The sequence below is a fragment of the Mus pahari genome, chromosome 3, assembly GCF_900095145.1.
Source record: "Mus pahari chromosome 3, PAHARI_EIJ_v1.1, whole genome shotgun sequence".
In the NCBI taxonomy this organism is placed as follows: Eukaryota; Metazoa; Chordata; class Mammalia; order Rodentia; family Muridae; genus Mus; species Mus pahari.
In genome coordinates, this window is record NC_034592.1 from 124,190,519 (window position 1) to 124,215,842 (window position 25,324).

The following is a 25,324-nucleotide window of genomic DNA, read 5'->3' on the forward strand; positions in this document are numbered from 1 at the left end:
GAATGAACCAGAAGAGGAAGAGGAGGAGGAAGAAAGTGTGGAACATCAAAACTTTCACTTATGAATTTGTTTGTTTTCTTGGATTCACTTAGTTAATCCAACAAGTTTAATTTTAGCATTGCAGTCATCATTATTGACTTTTAAAAAATGAAACAGGGTATTTCAATGTCTAAGTGATCCCCTACACATACACACACACACACACACACACACACACACACACACACACACACACACGAGATCTAAGTGTGTCCTGGTATTCCCTATGTAGTTCAGGGTATCCTAGAACTCAAGAGATTAGCTAGCCTCTACCTTTGGAATTAAAGGCATGTGCCACCATATTACAGGTGAAGAACTCATTTAAAACAGCATAATCCTTACTTTTTTAATGTCTCTGACTATTGCTTGGTGAGAGTAAAATATTTAGGAAAAAACATAGAAGAAAAAGACAGAAACTCCTTTATGTTCAAGAAAGGCTTTTCAGCACTTACTCCTTGGGTTGAAAAGCCTTTCTCATCCAGAGCATGAGTCACGAGATATAATAAATGGGTAAGATGGAAATCAGGGACCTGAGATCATTACAGGGGTACCTCACTGGGGTGCTTTTTTTTTCTAGCTATAGAACTTCCTGGCCTGATCCTATTGAAAAAGAGAGGATAAATTGCTCTTTTTTGAAGGGGCATTAACCTTAGGTTCATTTAATGAATTACTTCTCCCAGTGCACTAACAGATACCCTGGGGCCCAAGATGAAAAATGTCCTCTTTCCTCACAGGGAGGGCTCAGATATATACTCTTCTTTCATTCGCTTTAGCTTGTGTTGATTTTCATTTTTTTACCTTCTAGTTATGTATATTTAGAATATAACTCTATTCTAATCTTAGCTTAGAAGCAAATACATATATGAAAATATATGAAATCTGTTCTCTAGCAAGGAATGTTCTGGTTATTATTCCAAGTTGATTTTCTTTTAAAAACATTTTTAATTACATGTATAACCGTGTGTGTGTGTGTGTGTGTGTGTGTGTGTGTGTGTGTGTATGTATCTGTGCGTGTTCACACATGTACCACACTGTTGGGGTGGACATGTCAAGTGGCGGTCATAAGACACCTCATGGGCATTAGTCCTCCTCTTCTACCATGTAGGTCCTGGTGTTCAAAATAAGGTAATCAGGCTCTGAGATGATTGACGTTGCCCATGGAACCATCTTGCCAGCTTCCAAATAGGTTCTTTTGTCTTGATTTCTCTCTCCTTTTCTTTTCCTCAAAATCTCATACAGTAAGCTAGTTACGCGTCATGCTTTTCTTAGATCTCTGAGGAATAGAATCCCATGGCTACAAAGGAAAGCTGGTGCTGTAAAAATGAGGGCATGTAGTCAAGTGGACCAGCAGGTAAGTGGTCATCCCACATTTTGAGACTTGGCTGCACAGGAAAGTTAATTATAACTTTTCCTATTTTCTCTATAGAATTCCCTCTCTGGAACCATTTAATCATATAACCATTTCAATGGTTTGACATAAGAATTTGGGAGATTTTTGTAATGCAAGCTTTCATACTGAGCTATTGTGAGGTCAACAGGTTAAGAAATGTCTGCCACTGAAGAGAAAATTCATTCATCATAGTTCCCAAGGCAACAAGTGGACACTCTATGCGGGGCCTCCAGAGGTAGTAGTAAGACCAGTTAAAAAGAGGGTCAGTTATGAAATGCAAAAGAGACCATAAGTGAGGTAGTGTTGGTCAAAACCTTGTGAATACAGCCTAAGGGAGATAGACCCCTGGAGGAAAAGCAGGTTTCTTTTTATTTGATGATGAACTTTGATTTGCAAAGCATGGAAATCATACTCAACACTTCTCATTCCCTTTTCCTGTCTATTCTTGAACTAGTCCATATTTCTCTGGTTTCTTCCTCATCCATCCTAGAATTTCGCCATCCCTTCTTTTCCTCTTATTCATCTCCTCTGATACCACTTTTTTCTATTCTTTTCAATCTCCTATTCATGACTCTCATCTTTCATTCAAAAGACCTGGGCCATCTGTGGCTTTGCCCTCCAACACCTCTGGAAATCTCCATGTCTAGATAGTAACTCTATTGTGGGTTTCTTTTCAATCATCATTCCTGTGAAAATTTTATGAAAAAAAAGTACCAGAGAACATTAGATCTTTCCAATCAAGCAACTATTTTTTCCTCGTTAGCTTTATATTGAAATTATACCACAAAAGTGACATAGGACTTTTATTAGATGGTATAACATAAAAGTAGACAGCAATCCTTACAGACTCCTGCCACCCCAGCTCCATCACCTGGAATTCAGGCTACAGTGCCTCCAATGTTCAGCAGTTTGATAATCATTGGGAATCCCATTATCACAGAGCCATAAACTACGTTATTAGTGACGTGAGTCCTGGATTATTGTGTTCGTCTCTCACTCCATACATTCAGGTTCTGACAGTTAATTATGCCATCCCACAGTAGATCAAGTTTTACAGCAGCAACAAAGATTAACACTGTTTTATATTGGGGACATTTAGAGGATAAACAGTCGAAGGTTCTAAGAGAACAGCAGTCAGCTGCGGAATCATCTGGGAGAAACCTAGACAGCCACTACTAATATTTAAAAAGCATTTAGATTTTTTTATTTCTAACAATCCAGTCTTTAACTCCACAACGATATTTGGTTGACAGATTATTTTGGGATCTTTTATATGAAGACATATTTGTCACCTTTGTGCTGTTCCTAGTGGCCAAGCTGAAAGTCAGTGGTGCTGAGAACTAAATGAAATTTTGTATGACAGGCGGACCCAGTGACCTCAAATCTCCTGTTGGTTTCATTATCTCTTGCTATCTCTCCTTTCTTTCCTTTTTGTCTTTTTTCTCCTAACTTAGCATGCAGTTTCCCCCAGTCTACAGAGAGAACTAGATATTATTCTACAGAGAGAACACTGGATATTATTCTGAAATCTGTTTGAACTGTAGTTAGCCAATAAAGCCATACTTTTCTGGCCTTGTGGGTCTTTCTCTTTGAACTGCACTGTTTCAGTGTATCATGATGCTCTTCCAAGGAGACTGTGGCAGCTGGAGTGGAGGTGGATATCAGGCAACCCTGCTGACTGCCTTCTGCCCTCCCTCACCCTTCTCCCTGGGCCACCCACCCTGGGCCTCCCCAGCCCTGGCCACACATTCTCCAACATGCCCCATTTGTACTCCGGCACTGCTAACCCTCCTCTATTCTACTCTCACAGCCTCTCCTATTGAGTACCAAGGAGCAAAGGAGAAGTTTCCCAGGGCAGTGTCTGTTGTATGAAGTGGGTCAGAAGTAGAGTCATTGCACTGGCATTAGATAAGAGCAGAGAATCTTTCTAAACTTCCTTTTAGGGGGAAAACTATATGCCATGACAGCTTATGAAAATCTACCACTAATTAAAAGTCATTTTATCAATCAAAAAGTGTCAAATATCAGATAATTTGGAGATTAATGAAGCACCTGATAAAACTCATTGTATGCATTCTTTACCAGATTCTTCTTCCTGTGGAGTTAGATTTAACTTTTACTTTAAAATAATTTCAGATTTATAGAAAATGTATAAAGATGATACAGAAATATGTCACTTTTCCTTTGCCTAGTCATCACTGGGCTTTCCATGTTTTCTAGTCATTCTATAATTTATCGATAATATTTACAATTTAATATTCTTTAACTTTTAAAGGTGAGTTGGTGACTTCTACCCTCAAGTATTTTAAAGAGCTTTTTTATTTTTCTTTCTTTTTTTGTAGTCTTGCCAATTCATTTTTTTCTGCGAACTTCAATCTTCTTAAATTCTTATTGAAATTTTTATACTTATGTACCATATTTACATAATTTCTATCCCTCCTTCTCTCCTCTCCAACTCCTCACATGTCCCTCCTAGTCCATGTCACACAATTAATCTGTTCTTCTTTAATTACTACTGTTACGTGTATAAAGCCTTCTGAGTTGATTTAGTATTCCTCATATGCATATGTATTTAAGACTCACTACGTGAGATTAGATAACTAATCAGAAGGCTCATTCATTCCTGGAGAAGACTTATTTTCCCTCTCTGAAACATGATTAATTGCCTTACCTCTTCTTCTATGGGAGGAGTCTATTGAGATTCCCAACCCCCTTGACTTTGGCATGTCAGCTGGTTGGTGTTATTGTGCATGTCTTGGTTAGTGACCATATTGCTAATGTGTTATGGGTGAAGCTTCCCTGTCACATATAGAAGATGTTATCTCCAGCATATATCCTGATGCTCTGGCTCTTACAATCTTTTCACTCCTTCTTCTGTGATCCTTCCTAAGCCGTGGGTATAGGAGTTGTTGTAGATGTATTAGTTGCTATTGGGCACTCCACAATCAATTGTTTCCTGTATTTTAATCAGTTGTGCATTCATCTATGTCTGCTACAAAAGAAGGTCCTTTGATGAGAGGCAAGGGTGACATTTCTCTGTGGGTATAAGAATAAATTTTTAAAATACAGTTAGTAATTATCCTTCTAGGAAAATGTTAAGAGTGAATTCTTGTCTGTGATCCATGACTTCACTAGATAGGTGTACTTGAATTTCTTCCTATTCAATGAGCCTTAAGCCCAATCACATGACTGTTGATTACGCCAATGATATAAGTACCACTATTATATCTTTAAGAATTATTGATTTCTTTTTTCCCTTGTCAGCTTGTATAGCACCTTTGGATATTTTTGAGTTAGTAAACGGGAACAGTGAAGGTGGGAAAGGGGAAAACTCTAGAGAAGGTGATAGTAATACACGGTTGCATGATAACAGGGTGGGTGGGAAATGGAAACATGTTAACAGGACAGAGGGGCTTATAGAAAAAGGAAGGAAGGAAGGATGTTTGAAAATACCACAGGAAAATATATTTTATGTTTTCTTAAAAGACATGTCTAATATAGAAGTGTATGCATCTGCTACACACACATATATATTCACATATATTTAAATGATGTTATGCCACTTATAGTGATAATGCTCCCCTTAGGAGCCATAGATTGTCTAACAAAGAAATTCAATGTCAAGCATTGGAACCCTCCCTTGAAGTTGTTGGTCAGGGGGAGCACAAGAGACACCCGAAATAAAATAGGCTGTTGCTGTTACCCTTAGTCGCTTCCTAGAAATTGAAACTAAGACCCTACTGTTGAAGACACACATACTTCAGACACAGAACTTGGAGAAATGGACTGAGAAGTTACCTGGAAACCTCCTCACTAAGAACTTTAAGGGTTCTTTCTAAAAGCGACTATATATTATACTCAAAGTCTCCTGAAATAAAATTCTATTATATACCACTTGTTTTTCCACTACCTCTCTTTGGCATAAAAACAAAAGAAAAGAATGAAATAAGAAAGGAAGGGAAGGGGACTGGCCCAGAGTTATCCTGGTCTCTCTGTTGCGGAGTTCCTCTAGCCCCCTTCACAGGGTTGCAGCTCCTAGGCCTTGGCTTGACTTTTATTGACCTTGACCTCTGTTTTCAGATGATTGGCTCAGCTGCCCTTGCTTCACAGGAGGCTCTTGGTTTGACTCACCAAAGAAACAAAAGCAAATCAATCCAATGGCTTTTAAGGGCTTCTTGTAAGGTAGACTTTTATGGCATTGAAGTCTTTAAACTACCTAAAACTAAAGCTAAAAACATCACAAGAGATTTTTTTTTTAAAAAAACAAAACGTACTTTATTATTATTTCTTACAAGGATATTTGACCTGAAACTTAAATATTTGTCTTTGAAAAACAAAATAGTAAATAAATCAACAGATGAGTACTATAAATCAATACAACAAGGCACATAGTCGGTCGCTTAGTTTTTGCTGTTATTCCTGTATGGAGACAGGGTGCCACTCTGAACCAAGCGAGTCTCAAACACTCAGCAGTCCTTTTGCCTCAGTCTCTAGAGAGCCAGAATCATGGGCATCCACCATACCGAGTACATTTAGAAATGTCCTGAAAACTTTGGTCTGAAATACCCACGTTCTAGAACAACGTCATCGTGATCATCAAGGACAGGACTTGGCTGTCAGGGATATTAGAAGATCTGAGTAAGTCATGGAACTGGAGAATGTCTTAGCAAACCACAAACCATAGTGTTTGAGATGATTCCATTAAAAAATAGTACATTTCACTCCCATAGCACAAAAACATGTGATCTAATTCCTGCAGTGTATAAATCATTAGGTAGTCCAGCCCAGCACTGCATGATAAGATCATACTTTTCTTCCTGGCTAGTAATGGTCAAGGGGAAAAACATGTAGATCACACAGTGTATCTTGAGATCCATGCATCCTCCCCCCCCCCCCATGACCATTCCCTACCTGTTTCTTTCCCAAAGCTTCACCCTTATGTGGGAGGGGAAAGGCTCTGGCCTTGCTGAGGATATATTTGCTACACTTTGAGGAATTTAGTAAAAGCCAAGTAAGAAGCTTTAGAAATCAGTCTTTGAGACTTGGGAATCCAGAGTGCACTTTATCAGAAGACACAGTCTGTGGGAGAGGGCCAGCCTGCAGCTCCTGTGGAGCATGGCAGGATCCTGCAAGGTTCTGTAAGAGCCTTAGCTTTTTAGCACTCTCCCTTGCCTCTCCTTTGGCATTCCCTCTCAGGTCCTGGTGAGCCTCCTGCTCTGCTTCTTTGAGTAACCTTTTGTACAAGGCTCCTTCATTCTAATGGTTTTCTCTTCAGCTTGTCCATTTTCTGAGAAGGATATAATACCCAAAGTTGGGATTTGAAGTTCTTAATGAAAAAAAAAAAAAGGTGCCCCAAAAGGAAGAAACTTATTTTTTTAAATACAGAGGAAATGGTATTAAGTATTGTTTCTGATTGTGAAAAAGAATGCATCTATATAATTTTCTAATTTTAAAGTTTTTTAGAATGTGAATTGTTTGAGCATTAAATACATGATTTCTCACAACTCTTGCTATTAAGATACAATGAAATATTAAAATTTACACTGAATATTCTTAGAATTTCCATTTAATGATGGTCTTATATTAATGAGGGTTGATGTATCATAATTCTTGTATTTTTTCCCTTGTTAGATTATTTTTCCCAATTTTCTAAACTGTGTGTATCCTTTGTTTTTATTTTTGGTTTTGATGATTTCATACATAAGTATCATTCTTGGGCCATTTCTTCTATTTTTTCTTACAATTCCTCCATTCTCCCACCTCTCTTTCCTGGCAAACCAGGAAAAAATGCCTTTAAAAATCTTTTAAAATACCTATTGTGATACACACACACACACACACACACACACACACACACACTCCTCTGCTGAGTTCATTTAGAGTTGCTGGCATATATATATATATATATATATATATATATATTTAAGATTGACCACTTGTTATTGGATAACTAGTTAGAAGACTCATCCTTGGTGAAGATTGATTCTCCTTCTTTCAGCATCCATTAATTACCTATAGCTTTTCATCTAGAAATGGTGGCCTTGTGAAATTTCCCCACACCCTGTCTACATGGCATGTTAACTAATGGTGTCTTTGTTAGGGCTTTATTTAAGTAATTATATTGCTGAAGTGTCATAAGTAAGGTTTCCCTGTTATATATTGAAGACATACTCTCCCAGTAGATATCCTGCTCCTCTGGATTCTGTAGTGTTTCTGGCACCTAGTCCTTGATATTCTCTGAAACAGGGGTGTAGGAGCTGTAGATGTATATATAGATGTAGATTTTGGAGTTTAGCCCCATAGAGCCAGAAGTTCTCTATATTTTGTTCACTGGTGAATCTCTATGATGATCTCCATCTATTGCAAAAAGAAGCTTCTTTGATGACAGGTAAGAACTATACTTACCTTCAGGTATAAAGATAAGAGTTTAGAATGTAGTTAGAAATTATTCTTTATTAAGAAAGTGGCATTAGTAAGATTTACTTTAGGTTTCATATCCACACGAGCTAGATCAGGTTTACAATAGGAATCATCAGTTTCCTCCTATTGAGTGTGACTTAAGCCCAGTATCTTTAATGGATTATACAAATTGTATTCTAAGAATTATTCCCATAGAGTAGACGTCCAGAAGTATAGGCATCACTGGAGCTGGGGTCTCATCTAAGGCTCTAACTGTGCAGTTTCTACAGTGTGTTCTAGGTCCTATGTCATGATCTTCATACTGGGTTTGAATTTTATGTACTCATTTTTTTTCAAATAGTTGTTTTAATAATAACATACTGATTAATGGATTAGGTAAAATTTTGATCAGATATTGAATTGTATCTCCATTTTCTCTGATAATAATAAATATATGTTGCATATTGCATATATTAGTTATCTATAATATCTAATATATTAGTTATATTTTATATAATGACCACTAAAAAAAAAACCATAGCTGTAGCCTACACTGAGAATGTGTGTGTGTGTGTGTGTGTGTGTGTGTGTGTGTGTGTGTGTGTGTGTATAATTCCAGGCAATTTTTTAGCTTCCTTTTTAGTTTCCATTTCTCACCTGTGAAATGGGACATGATCAAAATGTCATAGAGCTATTAAGATAGGAGATAACTTGCTTTAATGTATATGACAATTCCTAATTATAATAAACATTCACTGTAAGGTTTTGTTATAGTTCTTACTAATGTCACAATTAACCCTGCCTCAAATACCTACTAGGAAAGTGGGGGTTATTCTATTTACTTACTTCAGTTGCAATGGATTAAATACATTAATCTTTTGTTATATTTGTTTATAGATTCACTTACCAATTTCTTGTTTATTTTTATTATAATACCTGATAACTTTTCTTAATAATGCTTCTGTGCTTTGTCAAAATGTGGTTTCATATCATGGCAGTACTTCTTAATAGAAAATGGAGTTATGGTGGTTCTTTGTGTGGCCTGATTTAATAATGATCAATGTTATTAATACTAAGCCACAGAAAGGGTAAAGAAGCTCGATGTGGCTGCTTGTCAGTATCGAAACATGAAGTCAAATAAAAATGCAGTTCAGAAAGGTAATCATGATAGCTTCAAATTCTATAAGGATTATTGCTAAATCTAAGCACTAAAGACCCATTGATGTGAATAACCATTTTAAAAGAGAAGAAAAAAGGTGTGTGTGTGTGTGTGTGTGTGTGTGTGCGCGCGTGTGTGTGTGTGTGTGTGTGTGTGTGAACTTGCCACCAAATTTATTTTAATCTCTGAAATGTGGCCTTTATAATTCTTCTAACATATTAGATCACAAGTCTGCTTTCTGGTTTTTAAGGACAAACTGGGCTACAGAGCTTTGTGGTCTTGGCTGTCCCTTTTCTCTCCATTCCCTCCCCTCATCTTTCTTCCCTCTGGAACTCAATTCTAACTGATTTAAATTTGCAACTTTGTGTTCTATTTCCCCAGCCATATAGTCACTAACCTTCCTATTGTCACACTCTCATTTCCATCTGGTTTTCCTCGCAAATTCCCTTTCACACATTTTTTTGGGGGGAGGGGGGAAGGTGAAGGTGAGAAAAGACTAGACAGTTCTTCACAAGACAGTGCAGTGTTTACTGAAACTTTTACAAGATGATCTTGGTCACGGTTGCAGCTCACTGAAACATTTGCATGGGTAAGCAGAATGTGCTGTTCTAAAAGATATGCCTAAAATGTGTATAATTTGCTTTATGAAACTGGCATATTGCTTAGAGATCATGATGCTCACAGAAACTGTACTGAGTACAGGGTCATTACAGGGGTCAATATAGGCCTACAGTTTTACTATTTGTTAGCTCTTTGTACAGCTAATTTAAACACAGTATATATTTTAAAAAGTCATAATTTGAGGCAAGGAATAATTCTGAATTGTAACGTAGCTAACAATCTGTGCAATTTCACTGTTTCAAATGATTGCTGTTGACACAAGCAGCAGATATGTTCAGGGAAACTTTTTTCAATCATTAAACTTTGAGAAGATCTTGTCAAAATACAGTGTCTGGGCCTTTAGGTGTGGTAGGTCCCTAAGTCTGCGTTTCAAGCAAGCTCTGAGAAGGTAAGCTGGTCTATCAACTAGCATTTGAGTATCGAGGGCTTAGTAGCACATTACCTACTGTGAGTGCATGGTGACAGCTCCTTAAATAAATACCTGGCTCCAGCCACAGTTGTTATCATGGATCAAATTTAAGAGTTTAGCTTCACATTTCTGAATCCTGACAAAGCCCCACACACTGCTGCTACAGCACATAGCAGAGTGGAATGTGAGTAAACCTGATTTAACAATACTCCGACTCCCACAGCCTCTCTAACATAATGGGTTATATATGGTGGGATGCAACATGGCAAGGACTGTCCAGAAGAGAAGTGGGTTTTCTGGGGCAGTTTCCTCAGTGGGTCTTGGTTTTCTTAACCACTAAATGGTGCACATTATCAATAACTCATGTTTAGACTCTCTACATACGCACAACACAAAGCCGGAGAATCCTTGTTTAATTAGGTACATATGTTTTAATTTCTTAGATAATGTGTGACAAAAAATTAGGAATATCTACAAGGAAAATGTGAATAATATGAAAAGTTACACACCAAGCTGATAAGAATAATAGACAGTAAACAAGAATCATTTATTGAAACATATACCCTGGCCACCATGTGTAATGATGAAGAATTTGGTGGTAACTTATAAGCACCCCAGAGTAGTGATTTGACCAATGAAGGGAAAAGTAATGGATACTTGTTCATGTGGAAGTAACACTTTGTTCTTTGAGAACTTAACACCCTAATACTGTTTAAGAGAAAAGAGTTGTCAGGTTAATGAGTACGTTTTTTGTTGTTGGCTTTTTTTTAAAATTTGGTTAATTTTTTTTGCTTGCTTGTTTGTTTGTTTTCTTCTTTGATATAGTGTCCTTCTCTGATGTCATCATTTCTACAGTCCACCACAGTCATGGCATTCACATATGGTTTATTTTATTTTGAAATGAACAGCTAGAAATATGCAGAAAACTTTCCCTGGAGATCATTACAAGGCAGGATGTTGAAGATTGTGCTTCATACTCATAACGGTTCTGAACACTGGGTCGCAAGCTATGAAGTGAATTTTCACTAGTGTTTGAGAATCGTGGACCTCTGTAGCCCAGAGTCTACAGAAGGCGACACCCACTCCTCGATCAGGACACTTCTGTTCCGGTGGGTGTATGCGAACAAAAATGTGAAATCACTGTCACTCAGAGATCACTCCATCTTGGAGTTGGAGTTAATACCTTGGAGAACATGTGGGAAATCAAGCTAGAAATTTATAGCATTAGCTGTTCCATGATTGACATGCTGATATCCTACCATGATAGTCTTGTGTCAAATAAAGACTCAATCACTGCCCTGTGTCACCAGGGCATTTGTATATAGCACATTCCTGAACCATTGCAGATTTATCGATTCATGATATAGCCCTTATATGAGAGTTGAGCAGGGTAGTCTTCGTCAAAGTTGCCATTACATTTAGACAAGAGCAGGTTATCTCTTCAGAGACCTATATGTCTTTTTAGCCGCATGCTAGCTCGGCAGTAAGTTTGATATTCAATTGCAGTACTTGTCAGAACACACTCTCTACATATAATTATTTCCTTACTTTACATACCATATTTTAAGCTCAGTTTTGAGTTAACATATCCTACTGAGAATTAAGGTAAAGAACAAACTTAATGAGACTTGGAAAGACATAACAGGTACAATTAGGTGAATGTTAATAGCTTCCTGCAACACAAATTGCGAAATGGAGTGAAGAGTACAATTTCTGAACTATCAAACTCATAATTTTCAGTTTTTATATTTCATGTATTTCATGGTTCAAGGTGGCTTCTAGATCTCTATCAGTGGGCTTCTCTATGCTTGTGAAAAGCAAACAAATAACAGCAGCAGCAACAACAACAAAAAACAAAATGATGTTATGGTGTTTATAGTTCTTTAAAATAGTTGGTCATGTGACAACATCTGCTGGTTAATACAATATTTTATGCACACAATAGCCAATTGAACTACCATGAAGGAACAAAAGAGAAAGAAGGAAAGCATATTCTTTCCTGTCCAAATTATCCATTGACATCAGAATGGGAATGTTTATTCTATGAGACAGTTCAGTGTGTTGCTCTGACTGGCTTTGAAGTCACTATGTAGACCTGGACATCCTGAACTTATAGAGTTCTGTATACCTCTGTCTCCTGTTTAAAGATATATTTTATTGTACCCAGCTGGAGAGTGGATCCTTTAAACTATCTTCTATAGACCAACTGGATTAAAGCTTAAACTTATCCTAAAGTTTTAAAATATCTGATGCCAAATTAGAAGATCTTCACTCAACTATGTTCCACTGCTCAAGCACTAGAAACACCCAAAATCTTACATCCCAAATTAGTACAATTTTCAACAACAAAGTAAATAAGAGTTGTAAATAGGACATAGATAATGATGTCTAGAATTGCTCATGTATAATTTCATCTTTGTTTGGAGGCTGAATCAATGATTTATGTTTATAAATATTGATTTCCTTTCTGGGTTGTTTTATGAACTGAGTGGGAAGGGCCATTGCGCACAGCTTTTGTTTTTGTTTTTTATTTTTACATCTGTCCTCAGAGCGCTGATTGTGATTATTTCCTTGACTATTTATATTGATTGCAGACTCACTTTTCAGATGATAAAGAGTGCAACAGAAATACATGGTGAAATCAACTGTACTTGCAAAGTGGCATTTAACATTTTCTATTCATAAATATGGTACCTTTCACACAATATCCAGGAAACTTTTGTCAAAAGATGACTTTCCATTAACTTACGTGTTAAATGTCAGAGCTTGTTATTTACATCTGAGGTGCACAAAACTAAGATAATTTAATCTTCTTGTCCAGGGTCAAGTACACTAAGAAGAACATGTGCTGCAAATGAATATTATTTAAAACCAAATATGCATTCCACTGTAGCTCATCTTAACAAATCCATCTCTAATTAAGTAAATATAATTCCCATCCACTGATATTTAAAATGTCATCACTATTAAGAGAATTGTCTCAAGATTTTATACTCTGTCATTGATTCATAACTATTGATTCGTTCTTTCAGTTGTATATGATTATGTTTGTATATATGGATGATTGAGGAGAATGTGAAATATCATTTGGAAAAGTAATAATTGGGAATGAAGTTAATGTGCGTCAGCATGAAGTTAACATTCCACTCAGTGCCTCTTCATTCATCATCAGTTGGAGTGAAAAGGAGACTCCCTAACATTTACATTGTCCAAGTTCCACAAAGTGATCTTTCACTCAACTGTGGTTTAACTTCTCAGCTAGTTTTCCCAATTTGTTGTCCTTAAAGTAATAAATGGACCAAATTTTCTACACACTAATTAAAATTCCATTTCTCATGAATTCTTTAATCGAGTGCAAGTCATTATGTGCTTTGTTGATTCTTAAGTGCAAAGATAATTGCAATGGGCAGCATGAAAAGGGTTTGATTATTGCCTGTCGACTCTTGTGAATTCTAATAGGTCTAATTGCATAGCATCAATTCATCATCTCAGCATCACTTCTTTTTATTATTAGCTCTCCGAATTGTAATGTGCTCATAAAAAAAAAGGGTTGTAGTATATCAGCAATGACATGCTACCTGGCCTGTTATAATTTTTAGCACTCACCTTTTGCAACTCTTGAAATTAAAAGTTTATTATGAAGTGCCATTTTTTTTCTGAAACTAATTTTAAAATGTTCCTGTAGGATGATATGAGTACTGTCCAATAATCTACATATGAATTTGCCTTGGAAATAATTCCATTAAGTGACTGCCAAGACCTCCTTTGTTCAGATTGTTCCTATAAACTCAGAACATAATGTGTTAGTTGGAAAACACTTATTAGACTTTTAAAATGGGAATTCCTGGTGGTGCTTGGGAGAGTTTCTGTACTATAGTGGTTATTCTTAAGGCAACTGGAAGAAAGAGCTTCCACTGAATAATAATATGGAATTTCCTAGGCATCTGACTTATATGACTAAAAAAATACCAATAATTATGGCCCCAAACACCCTATCATTTTCACCTGGGAGACAGTTCATTCCTGATCTAGAAATGGAATATAAAGTTTTAACCAATCTACAACTGAACCATGTTTTATATGTCTAGTAATGACAGCTGGACATTGGAAAACCTATCTTCTCTGTCAATCCATGTATTTTAATCATTATTTTCATTAATTTCAGGCTCCCTTTGTGAATGAATTCTCAATATAACAGTCTTTAAGATGAGGCTCAAAATACCACCCACAGTCATAAGTGATTTTATGACAAACTGGAACTTCAACCCAGAAGGCTCTGGTAATTTGGGTCCTATGTCATCATGTTTGGTGACTCCATTCTCCTAAGTGAATGTCATCAACATTGCTAACAGTCATCCTAAGAGAACAATCACCAGACTGTCAGGTTGAGCCTAAATCATCCCTGAAATTAGGTAAAATTCAGATTTTGTGATTGCTTTAGGGTAATATATTCAGAAATGATTATAATCGATGCTTGGGAATGAGTCCATTTCTTATCATTTTCTAGCACTTAAGCAAATTGAAGGCAAATGTTTTAGTTATCTACTGCTGTGTAACCAACTATTCCATTTCCTGGAGGAAATCAACAACCACATTATGAGGCTGGATGATTCTGTGTGGAAGAAATGCAAATGACCTTTCAATGTTTACCGTGCTTGGGTCCTCATTAGGAAGGACTAGGAACTTGGTGACAAATGTTGTATCCAGATAGGGTGCATCACAGCGTGGGCTCAGCCAGGACTGGCCACCATAGTGTCTACCTTTGTGCTTCTCTGCCCATGGAACATGGTTTTTAGTGTTTCAAAAAGTATTTCATGTGATCAAAGCCTAACCAGCAGGGATTATCACCATTAGTTAGAAAGTCCCACGGCATCTTTGGACACATTTCATGTTCTGTAAGCAAGTCTCTACAGGCATCTAGGATTGACTGGGAAGGGATTTACAACACTGGGTTTTCTTTCTTTCTTTCTTTCTTTCTTTCTTTCTTTCTTTCTTTCTTTCTTTCTTTCTTTCTTTCATGTCAAAGTCTTTCTTTCTTTCTTTCTTGCATGTCAAAGTCTTTCTTTCTTTCTTTCTTTCTTTCTTTCTTTCTTTCTTTCTTTCTTTCTTTCTTTCTTTCTTTCTTCCTTTCTTTCTTTCGGGTCAAAGTCCCACCGCAGAAGAGCAGGAGATATTGTTGTGGCTATTTGACAATAATATGGCCTGCCATAAAGTCATTTAGAAGGAACAGGCCCCCAACACTTGTAATTATTGCCGTTGACATCCTGCTGAAGATTATTTTAATGAGAAAATATCTCTTTCTTTTCTATTTGTACAACAAAAAACAGGAAGAAAGCAGAAAATTTTAGTTGGGTAGATGTTCTTTTTAAAGATATTCCTTTAATTCTTTCCAAAAAATCATTCATTTTTATGTAAATATTTTATCAAATACTTGGTTTCATTTCCATATATAAATAAATTATTAAAAAATATTAATCTTAAATTTTCTATATCATAAGAAATTTGTAACATAATAAATTACCACTCAGAGATATCTATCTCTTATGTCCTTTGAAAACCAGATTGGAATAGTGACATACATGGAACTATTGCAAACCATATTGTCATACTTAAAAAAAACATAACATCTACATTCAATGAAATTCAAAGATTTTTAAAAATAGCTTGCAACTTACAGTGATTTAATTTGTGACTTTCCAAGTTCATAACCGAGCAAGAACAGCATGCATTAAGTAGAAACCCTATTTCCAATTTTTGAACTTTAACTTTTCTTTGCTAGTGATATAATAGTCTGATGTTGGGCAATGGCAGCCAGCAGCAACTGCCAGTCAACCACACAATCCAATTGAACGATTGATGCTCTACAGGGCAGCAGGCTGCTAAACCACGGTATTCTATTAGGTGAAATGTATTGTATTAAATACTTTTTCAAATTAGGATAATTTCTGTGGCTTCATTGGGAAGTAGCACCTGTTCTATACACAGGCACACCTGTTTGTGATTTGCTGAGTTTGGACAATGAGCCCACACCACTTAAGATAGGGGATGTTTCCATAATAGTGAAAGCACTTTATGGACAATAAACAATAATTTTTACTGTTCTCCTATCCCTCTGCGCAATCTAGTTATGCCAATTTCTTAAATGCAACATTGCTTGACTTCAACCATTATGTATAAATATTATCTGATTTTAATTAGTTTGGAATGATATAGCATGTGCCATTCTTCCTCAACCCTTTTGTTTATCATAGAGGCCATGACACATGTGTTTGTAGTCACAAAGATCAGTTTGTCAGAGTTCTTATTGTTTGATAATATTCAATGTCAATCATGATAAGCCTAGCCAATGCTCTCTTGTATGTTTTCTTTCTATTATTTCTTTTCTGATTTTTTTCTCCTCTCCCAGTTATACAGTATCCCTTGCTTTGTTATTTTATTCATGTTTAGGGAAACTTCTCTAGCCATTCTGTTTGTCTGGTCTCTTTATGGCAAATTCTCTTGGTTTTCCTTTGTGTGAGAAAGTCTAGTTCACCTTTCATTATTTATGGATAAGGACCTCTAGTGTATTTAGGGTTCTAGTTCAACAGTCCTTTCAATCACTTAGAAAATATCTTGCCATATCTTTCTTTTGCTCCGTAGTATGTGATCAATCCATTATCATTTGAGCTGTGTGAAAGAGGCTACTGGTGTACCTCACCAGCTTCCTCAATTGAAACTTCAGGGCAGGAGAGTCTCTTGCTTCTTCTGGGAAGAAATGAAGTTTCAGGCTCTCTACTAGGCCTTAGGGAATTCAGCCCTGAGGAGAGCTAATGGGATTCTTACCTCACAGTCTCCAGTCAGCCACCCCTAGGATGGTGAGGATTAAAGTATACTGAATTTTCTGACTTTGGATACAGGTGATCTCCTCAGATATTTACAAAGTACAGAGAAAAGGGTGCTTAGAGCATGGCTCACATGGGAGAATGTCCTAACTCCCTGAGCAGTCTACTGAAACTCCTAGAGTAAAGAGTGAGGTAGAAGGTTTTGTCTTTCACACTTGTTGGGTTTCTCCTTCCCTGGCTTCTAGGAAGGAGATAATGGGCCATTCGTAGGGATTTGAGCAAGGTGTTCTCTTCTGGGTACTTCTGGTTCATAGCCATGCTTTTATCACTCAAGATGGGTTATGTGAGACATGAAAAAGCCAAGCATCTCTTTACCATGTTGGATCCAAGGCCTGCCTCACACTTTCTCTCTGGCTTTAACAGTCTTCTTCTGCTTGTTTTATGTACAGTATTCTGCAGCATTTAATACAATAGGTAGGACAATTCCATCTGTGCAGTCATCTGCTTCATGATGGATATATTTAACACCAGGTCTTGCGGAATGCTAAAGTTGGAAAAGAATGACAATAATCTCAGAATCAAATATTGTCTGTCACATTGCTAAAATCCAGAAATGGTGGATGTATTCATCTTAAGTCCCCAGCATCTCTGAGTGTTCAGTGGTGTTTTCAAAGCATCACCATCACTAACAACATCTGTTTCTTGGACAGTTAGGGCTTCCTCTGCTGGACCTTCGTAGTTATACTATAACTTCCTAATATACTTTTGGGCTATGGCCATTAATAAACAATTTTGACTTTTCAGGTAGCCTTTTACCAAGAATACATTAACTATAGTGTTGAATGTCTTAGCATGGCCAAACAGCATTTTCTCATCCCTTCTCTTTTCTGTTCTTTTTCTAGTTTTTGTTTTTTTATAGTTTTTTTAAAATTTTAATTTAATTTTTTTTTACACTCCAGATTTTATCCCCCTCCCGGTCTACCCTCTGACTGTTCCACATCCCATACCTCCCAGTCTCTGTGAGGATGTCCCCACCCCCACTACCCGCCCCTCACCCCACCAAACCTCCTACTTCCTGAGACCTCCAGTCTCTTGAGGGTTAGGTGGTTCTTCTTCCACTGAACCCAGACCTGCCAGTCCTCTGCTCTGTATATGTTGGGAACCTGATATCAGCTGGTGCATGCTGCCTGGTTGTTGGTCCAATGCTTGAGAGATCTCAGGGGTCCGGGTTAATTGAGACTGCTGGTCCTATACAGGGTTGCCCTCCTCCTCAGCTTCTCCCAGCTGTTCCCTACTTCAACCACAGGGTTCAGCAGCTTCTGTCCATTGGTTGGCTGTAAATATCTGCATCGGACTCTTTCAGCTGCTTGTTGGGCCTCTCAGAGAGCCGTCATGATAGGCTCCTTTTTGTGAGCACTCCATAGCCTCAGTAATAATGTCAGGTCTTGTACCCTCCCCTTGAGCTGGATGCCACTCTTGTTTTTGTTTATATTAGGACTCTTCTCTCTCTCTCTCTCTCTCTCTCTCTCTCTCTCTCTCTCTCTCTCTCTCTCTCTCCTTCCTCCCTCCTTTTCCCCCTTCCTTTGTCATTTTGTTTCTGTCTCTATCTCTGACTCTCCCTTTCTCTCTGTATGTGTATCTGTGTGTGTACATTTATTACTTAGAAGTTTTGATATATTCATACAGCTACTACTGACACCATTGCTGTCACATTCCAGAATATATTTTTATCTCTTTAAAGCATACCCATTAGCAGTCACTCATTGTTCCTCTGTCTCACTATAGACATTCACTAAACCACCTGCTGTATCTGAAATTTCCTGGTTTGAACATGTTATATAATTGTCTTCATACAATATATGGGCTTCTGTGTCTGTCCCTCTCAGTTAGCTTAATGTTCTTGAGATGTTTCTAGGTGGCTAGGTGGGAGTATATGTCACACTTCTTTTTGTTTTGTTTTGTTTTGTTTTGTTTTTTCGAGACAGGGTTTCTCTGTGTAGCCCTGGCTGTCCTGGAACTCACTCTGTAGACCAGGCTGGCCTTGAAGTCATAAATCTGCCTGCCTCTGCCTCTCAAGTGCTGGGATTAAAGGCGTGCGCCATCATGCCTGGCTATTATTTGTTATTTTAAAATAAAATATTGTATAGACACACATTTGAAGGTTCATGTTTCTATTGGCAGGTTATTAGACTGTAGCTGCATATTTGCCTGTCAGAAATAGACAGCTCTGTATACTTGTACATAGACTTTTATTGGAATCATACATTATCATTTCCCTTCAACAATTCCTAACAGTAGAATTCCTCTGAGTCATATAAAAATTCTGTTTAAGATTTTGAGTAGTTAACTGCTTTCCAAACTTACACCCATTCTAACAACAATGCATGAGAGCTGCAATTTTCTTCCAGCTTCACTAACACTTATGATAATGAAACTTTGTTATGATAGCCATCTAAGCAGGTATGGGGTGTTTCAGATTTAATTTGCATTTTCTTAACAACTAAAGATGTTGAACACCCTTTCATCATTTGCTTATGGACAATCTGTATATCTTCTATCCAATCACTTACTAATTCTATCTTTCACCTAAGTGTATTCAAAGTCAATTACAGGCTTAGTTATTTCCACTTGGGTTTGCTGGTTCTTTGGCTTTGTTGGGAAATATGTTTTAATTATCTTTCTTCTCACAATTAGTGTTCACATAGATCCTGGTCCTGCAATTTGAATTATTTTAATCAATCTCTCAATTAATGTCATTACTCTTCCATTGACATTTAATCCAGAATAAGTACTTCCTACTGCAATTTTTATCTAGACTGTGATTATATTTGTGGTCCCTTTCTATAGTTCATAAGATCTAAAGTAGAAATTTCATAAATTTTCCTTTGGGCATTTATGGCATAATTTAAAGCTATAGATTATAATTAGCCCAGATAAGAATGAAGTGCTTCAGACTAAGGAAGGCTACACATATCAACAGAACAATGTTCTAATAAGTACACAATATCCCTTTTTAAGATACAATTACTATTAGAAGTCAGTGGACAAAAATTCAAGAACAGAACATTTGATACCAAATCAGCAATGGCCTATGAAGTTGTTGGTAGAATTTGGCAAGACAGTGATAGGCCACTATTGCTGGTGTATAAGGCTATTATTCAACATGAAGTACCAGACCAACATCATAGGCATCATCTGGGGACCTCCAAGAGATGATAGTTCTTCATCTCTATCAGCATCCTTGGTCTTCCCAGACTTACTGAACCAGCAGTTCTTTGGTTTATGATCCAGAAACCCTTTGACCAAGAACTCAAGATCATTTTGACTATGTTTAGGCTTAAGATTTAATAATTCATTTTTCTGAAGAATTGCCAAAGGAGAATGGGAACAGGGAGCTTAGCAGGGTATGATGATGGTTAACTATGATTGTCAAAATGACTTGGTGTAGAATCATCTAGAAGACATATCTCAGGTAGGTCAGCAAAGGTATTTTATTGTGGTTTAGCTGAGGGAAGATCAACCTTGACTATGGTATGGGTTGAGTCCCAAGTTAATTATAAATAAGTAGAGTTCTAGCATTTTTCTTTCTCTGCTTGTTAAATGCAGATGTGGTGTGACAGGCCAACTTAAGCTATCACCACCATGCCCTCTGCTCCTGAGCCAAGAAAATCCTTCTTTCCTTGAGTGTCTTTATCAGGTGTCATGTTCCTGAAACAAGAAAAGTAATGGAGAAAAAGGAGTTTAGGATCAAGTAAGGGCATACTAGGTTATAGTCATAAACTAAATATGGAAAACTAAGTAAGGGTCATTCTACAAGAGTATCATTGGAATTAAGCAAGATATAACTGGATGTTACATCTTACTGAAATGGGTAGTTCACAACTTGTTGAAATGGGTAGTGGGAGCAAAAATTCAAATGATGATTATTCGGGTACAAGGTTTAGTTAGGAATACATTTTCTAGGCAGCAGCCTGAGATCATACCAGAGGACATTAGGGTATCTAACTGGTTATAAAGGGCATGTTATATACCCACAATCCCAGTCCCTGTTCCAGGATTTAGTGACTCATTATATGAAGTAAATTAACCTGAAGATAGTAATTGGCTCCATTAGAAACATGAACCATTCTTTTTTCCTTTGCTGGTTATAGAGGTCCCTTAGCAGTAGACAGAGGGAGGAATTTCTCACCAAAGCCCTGCATTCAGGAGGCAATTTCTAGCAAACCAAGATTCTAAGGAAGATAGAGTTTACTTTGGGGCAAAATATGGAAACTTAAATCCGTGAAAGTGAAGGAACCTTGACCCGGGAGGAACTGAGCTATTCTAAGGCCCTGATCTGGGAGGAGGTAAGTGTTCATCTATTCCAAACCCTTTCTCTAATGAAGGCATTTACACAAATCATCAAGTCTCTCATAAAGAAGAATGAGGAAGATATACATAAAATCAACTCTACTTTACTGGGTTGCTGTTAAAAAGCTGTTTCTCAGAGGCTGCAAAATGAACCAGCTAGCTTCTAAGATGAAGATTTTCTTTGTATCTTGAGAACATTTCCAGGACAGTTTTTTTTTCTCTGCCCTATGTGCTTCCTCTAGGCTCTCTCTCTCTCTCTCTCTCTCTCTCTCTCTATATATATATATATATATATATATATATATATATATATATATATATATGCTTGCAAAGTTTTTAAATCTGAAACCAGAGATAATTTTTTCTTCTTTGATGACAGCCAAAACTATGGTAACCTTTGCCAGTTAGAGAAATTTTACTATGTGATTCAAAGAACCAATAAAAGGCAGAACCCAAGAACTAAATGGGAAGGAAGGCTGAACATTTAATCCAAAGATTCCCACTCCATATTAATATTCTTTTTATAAAAAAGATATTTGCTTTTATATCCTGTGCATGAATGTTTGCCTGCATGTGTGTATATATACATAGCATGCATGACTAGTGCCTGTGGCAGTCAGAAGAGGGCATCTTCTTATGGAACTTGTGTTATGCAGGACTTGAGTCACTATGTGAGTACTGGCAATTGAATCCAGGTCATTTTTAAGGGCAGCACGTGCTGTGTTAACCACTGAGTAGTCTTGCCAGATCCATTGGCTAAATTCTTACATGCAGAGGTCATATTTAGAGAAGGGTCATCACTGTCTTTATGAAATCCAATTGTTTTTGTATTTGTTTGTCCCTCTTCACTTCATGAGAACAGTAGGAGGCCAGAATGCACACGGTTTATTTAATCCCGTGGAAATGTTGACATTATTCTATCAATACAATCACCTTTGGTAATTCCACTAGAAAGGTTAATTGTGTTGTTCTGCAAGATCTTTCCTGTAGCAGTCAAACCTGCCCTGGAAGCTCACTAATTGTATTCGAAGTTTGACTGCTCAGAACAAACTAAGCTGTAAAGTTGATAAAAAAGTCTATTAGGGTATGTTGTTGATATTGTCTGCTATGTGCCCAAACTGCTGTGCCACTTGGCAGCTTTGGGAAATTACTCAGCTCCTTCATGTCTGTTTTAGAGTATCTCTGGGTACCTAGACTGCTAAAAAAAAAATAAACAAGTCAAATGTTTAAAGTAAGCATTAAAAGAAACCTTTTGTTTCAAGCAACTGGAATGGGCTTTATAATCAATGTAATCAATGCATCATAATTAAGTATCTTAAACAGCCTCTGAAATTGAAATGTACTGTTCTGGTATATGTTTAAGTCCATCTTTATAAACCTGTAATATTAATGACAATGGAACACAACTTACATCTGTCATGGAGCAAAGTTGTAATCAGTTCTCGAGGAAGTATTACATAATAGGGTTATCTGAATGCATGTGTTCTGAGTCATGAAAATATTGAGTGTGTGCCTCCTTATCGTTTGTTCTCTCTCTTTTTCTTTGTGTGTGTGCATTTGTGAGGGCATATATTTTAACTAGATATTGTATGTTTCTTACTTTTTAAACATAAGATGCTATCTTTCAAGATTACACAAACTGTGGAAATCATTTTAAACTATGGGAGGAAAATTTCTTGTTAAAATATAGCAACATAATTCACTGCACATGTCAAACACCAATTGACCTTATGGGATACACCCTGCTTCTATCACAAATAACAATCCTATCAAAATACAGACAGTTTAATTAGGCTATCTATAAATATTTCAGAAAAAGTCAATGTAACATTATGTTAATTAACATAAACTAAGAAATATTTACTAGTGAGATTTATTCTTGGCACTATATGTGTAATGTACACACACACACACACACACACACACATACACACACACACACATACACACACATACTAAAACACATTCCAGTGAAGCAGAGGAAAGAACATCTAGGTAATATAAATTCTTGGAAACTAAAAAACAAATTTTTCAAATAAAATGAAGCATAAAAGACAGGAAACATCTGAAAAATAAGTCAACAAAATATTGCTCAAATGCACTGAACATGAAGTATTTACAAAAATAGAGAGAGAGGTTTCCATGGCCCTTGATCACTAATTGAGAAAATGCCTTACAACTGGATCTCATGTAGGCATTTCCTCAACTAAAGCTCCTTTCTCTATGATAACTCCAGCTGTGTCAAGTTGACACAAAACTAGCCAGTACACCTGCCATTCAAAGTGCAATGTATTCTGAATTGCTGTAATATGAGCCCAAACCTAAAAATGACTGGCACAAATTATGAATGATGGCCTTTCTACGTGGGAGTTAGAACAAATGCTATTATAGTATCGTAGCCCACTAACAGCAAATTCCATTTCTTAATAAAACTAATATATTTTAATAAGTCTAATAAATTTCCTTTCGTAGATAAACAAAAAACAGAAACAGTGTTTTTATGGTTTTGACAGCTGGGTAAACTCATTCATATTGTCCCCTTTGCATTTGAAAAATAAGCTCATGCATAACTGTGAGATCTGTCTGTATAGTGCTAATACCCACTTCCACAGTGAGCACCAATCAAGTGCTTCTGCATGGAATAGGCTTGCCCCAAATAAGAGGTAGGTGGTGGTGTATGAGTCACATAACACACCCAGGCGGCTCCTGTGCCTGCAAGAGAACACACCTGTTGTGAGAACACCTAAGGAGATTGCCTTAAATATTTTATCATTTTAATCCCACCCCACACCTCTGTCATACTCTTGTATTTGCATAAATTGAATCCATAAATAATGCAACTTCTCCATACAGAGATTTGCACACATTCTTTCTTTTAGAAAATATGTCAACACAATGTTCCAAGTGTTCTGTTCTCAGTGTCAAATAAAGATGCTTCTCAAGATTTTAGGTGTGATAAGACACTTGTAGAGTTGTGTGCACACAGATGCAGCACAGATGTTACATATTTGGGTATTGTACTCCTTGGAGTTGACTATGCATTGAACAGTCACAGAAAGATGCCAATACCAATTCCTTTGATGGAGATGGATTTATTTTTATATAGATATCCCATCCCCCTCCCCCAGCTCAAGGAATGAGACTGATGCACCCATTAGTATTTTGGCACTGTATGTAGAAAGTCGCACTCCATTTTGTGATTCAAAAAGCAAAATCAATCTTGAAAAAAAAGGAAATTCATTGTACTAGGAGCCATATGTAAATGAGGGAAATGCCACTTTTAGAAAATGTGTTTATTTAATTGGCTTTGCAAAGCAAGACAAAGAAGTAACTTCATTGTCTTTTGGTTTCTTTTACTTTTAGAGAGGCCTTTGGAAAGAATCTCATAGCTTTAGTTCTAGTACAATGCTGTTTGAATCTACTTTCACAATCTACAGTGGAGTTGTTAGAAAATGTCTAATGGGTTTGAAGAATCTTTGAAGAAGCAACTGCTTGGCTCTGTAAAACTTCATGTTGAATGATCATAACCAGCATAACTGGATTCCATTGCTTGCCCAGGCTAAGACAATTCATTCTACCTCATTGTTTTCTCTCATCCACCCCACCACTTCTGGTTAGACAGATGACAATCAGACAGACTTTTATTTAATCATTCACATATTCCCTAATTATCCATTAAGCAACTGTTCTCACAGAGTTCTTGGCTGTGTGGAAAATAAGGACATAGATCTGTCATGTACCCTGCAGAGGGAGCATGGGAATACTGCAGCAATGTAAGAGTCTAAGGTTCATAATGTCTCAGAAACAATCTAAAAGCATATGAAGTTGTATCTACCTCCAATGAACTACAGTGCTTAGAATCATGGGGAAGAATGTCTTACTATTGGAGACCCTAATTTTTGGAGAAACGTTAAATATCAAAGCAGTAATAACTATACATAAATGTTATCAGAAAACCAAAGGAAGAGGAACAGATGAAAATTAGTTCTTACGGTAGGGTCTTGGATCCTATCTTCAGGGGAGCTAAATTCTCTTTGGGTCTCATGGAATGGGAGGAGTATTCACAGACAAGTGGTTGTAGACAGGCTACTTCCAAATTCCAGGCTACTCCAAATTCCAGGACATTCCTAGAACCA

At 36.9% G+C, this 25,324-nt stretch overlaps 1 protein-coding gene across 4 annotated transcripts in view; it reads left to right on the forward strand.

The window, feature by feature from the left end:
- The window catches only part of Macrod2 (mono-ADP ribosylhydrolase 2), a 1,928,923-nt gene that overhangs the window by 1,055,145 nt on the left and 848,454 nt on the right, over positions 1–25,324 (forward strand). The window lies entirely within an intron of this gene.